General features: G+C 29.4%; 1 protein-coding gene across 5 annotated transcripts in view; it reads left to right on the forward strand.

Annotated features, from left to right (window-relative positions):
• Nucleotides 1–132: 132 nt before the first annotated feature.
• The window catches only part of LOC137619571 (procollagen-lysine,2-oxoglutarate 5-dioxygenase 2-like), a 16,975-nt gene continuing 14,607 nt past the window's right edge, over nucleotides 133–2,500 (forward strand). For all 5 annotated transcript variants that reach the window (XM_068349713.1, XM_068349712.1, XM_068349711.1 and 2 more), the window contains exons 1-2: nucleotides 133–297; nucleotides 1,917–2,077. The gene's annotated coding sequence lies outside the window, so the exon portion shown is untranslated. The remainder of the gene's footprint in view (nucleotides 298–1,916; nucleotides 2,078–2,500) is intronic.

Consider the following 2,500-nt stretch of genomic DNA (forward strand, 5'->3'; position numbering starts at 1 on the left):
CATTTTATGCGTGTTTATATGCTTTAAAAATTGTTTTTACTATCTTGTTAACAATTCAGTTGTTATTCTTTAAACAATTATGATCTTAGGTTTGCCCCTTATTAAAAATATATCCCTATCTTACAGGTTTCATTGGACGCGCGGGTATTCTCAGTAAGCTACTTTCTGATAATCCTGAAGAAAAGTCTCTCCAGATGCTATTCATCAATGCGTACATCAAAGAGGCTACCAGGGACAAGTACAACCTGAATGTAGATCACATGTCCAACCTCTTTCAGAACTTGAATGGGGCCACAGGTAAGATAAACATAATAAAAAAAAAGAAAAAAATAGGATTTCAACTGCATATCTGTGATAAAAGCCTTCATGTCTTGGCGTAAATTGCTAAATAGTGATCATAACATTATAATTCGCATTTAATCAATGAATAATATTCTAAGAATAAATATATTCTTCACATTACATCCATTCCAAAATAATTTGAGGAATAATTTACAGGTAAGATAAAACATGAAAAAATAATTATGATTTCAACTGCATATCTGTGATAAAAACATCCATGTCTTGGCGTAAATTCCTAAATAGTGATCATAACATTATAATTTTCATTTAATCAATGAATATTATTCTACGTATAAATATATTCTTCACATTACATCCATTCCAAAATAATTTGAGAAATAATTTACTTCGAAATTAGGTATTTTGAAGTTCAATAGTATTGATTTGTTCTTAAGTATCGTGTTAAACGACTCTGCTTCTCTCTCTTTGACTCACTGTTGGCTCAAGTAACTATAAGCTTCCTTTCAGCTCCAAACAAGGCTTGGATTACATTTCAAAGAAAAAGCTTGTCTTGCAGATTATTCTATGTTTATTAAACCTAAATTCTGATTTAAACTTAAATGCACAAAGACCGGTAATTTTTACTTCAAGTAATTAGTTGTGAAAGCAAGGTTTGAAGTTGGTAGGATTTACGTCAATGTAAATTACCAACTCAAGCCATATTGTATTTCAATAATAGGCAAGAAATCAGCAGATTATCTCTCCTTGCTAAAAATAAAACATATGAACGAGAATAACTCCAGCTATCCTGGTAATTTTCATTTAACGAACTATTAGAAAATTATCTAGTTTTCTTTAATTAATTTTTTTTAAGGGTTTACTCCTTTTCTCTCTGTTAAACCGTACATTACAATTTATTCCTTTCAGTATTTTTCTGCAATATGTGGCTTGTTGCTTTATAGTCTTTCTGGTCTCATAATTCAAGATCCATCTAGTGTCTAATATCTCACTAAGGTTTTGATAGTGGAAATTCAAATCACGGTATGATGCTGTAAAATATATATGTTAATGTTCAATGAGTTTTTATTTTTAATTGATTATTTCTAGAAAGTGTGATATTAACACATTTCCATTAATAACTTGGGTATAAGAGTTATCATGTGGAAGAGATTTAAATCCAATTCAAGATTGTTGAGGATAACGATATAAATAATAAAGCCCTGGTCCCACACACCCCTTTTTATTGCTAGTTAATCGGAATAATGATCCCCTTAAGTTTTTAAATTTCCTTTCTTATTAGTTGTTTGAATAATTCATCAAGAAATTACCATATATGTATGTGGTCTTCGTGTATCGAAACCATAGAATGTTTTTGTTGAAGACAATTCCCGGCTTTAAATACACCGTATTTGTTAGATTTCAAGTGTAATACAGTAGCTCTTGTATTTATTGGATTTCATTTATTACATGAATGTTAGCTCATAATATGAGACATAACTAGATAAGATTTTGTTTTTCACTTTAGAAAATAAAAATCTGTTTTTTTCTCTTGATATCAGCTATTCTAATTTCAGCAAAATAAAATTTTCTAACTATTATCTACATAAGTAACTGAGATCCCAATTTCCTTTCAGGTGATGTCGAACTAAGGTTTGCAGGCAAAGACGCTTACCTGCAGAACACCCTTTACAACACAGTGCCAATTGTAATCAGAGGAAACAGCCATTCAAACATGATACTCCATACCCTCGGAGGATACCTCGGTCCGTGCATGGAACCCCGAGGAAGGATGCAAGTAAGCAGAGACAATATGAATAGATGGTTTATGTAAAATGATACAATTTAAACCAGTCGTTCTTTACTAATTACATTATCATATATATATATATATATATATATATACATATATATATTTATATATATACATATATATATATATATATATTTATATATATGTGTGTGTGTGTGTGTGTATGTATGTATGTATGTATGAACATGAAAACATTTTATTTATACTTAAACTTGTTAGATATTTACGGGTCAGTTAAAAACTCGACTTTCAAATTCCTTTCTATTGTCCGTTTTATTTAATAGAAAATGGTATTTTACTATGAAAAGGTTATGTATGTAACTTTTTTATTACAAGTTATACTGTATTTTGAATGCATATTCATGTAATAATGTTGATGCAACAACATCTTATTCTATAATGCTAATT

The sequence above is a fragment of the Palaemon carinicauda genome, chromosome 26 (genome assembly GCF_036898095.1).
Source record: "Palaemon carinicauda isolate YSFRI2023 chromosome 26, ASM3689809v2, whole genome shotgun sequence".
Lineage (NCBI taxonomy): Eukaryota > Metazoa > Arthropoda > Malacostraca > Decapoda > Palaemonidae > Palaemon > Palaemon carinicauda.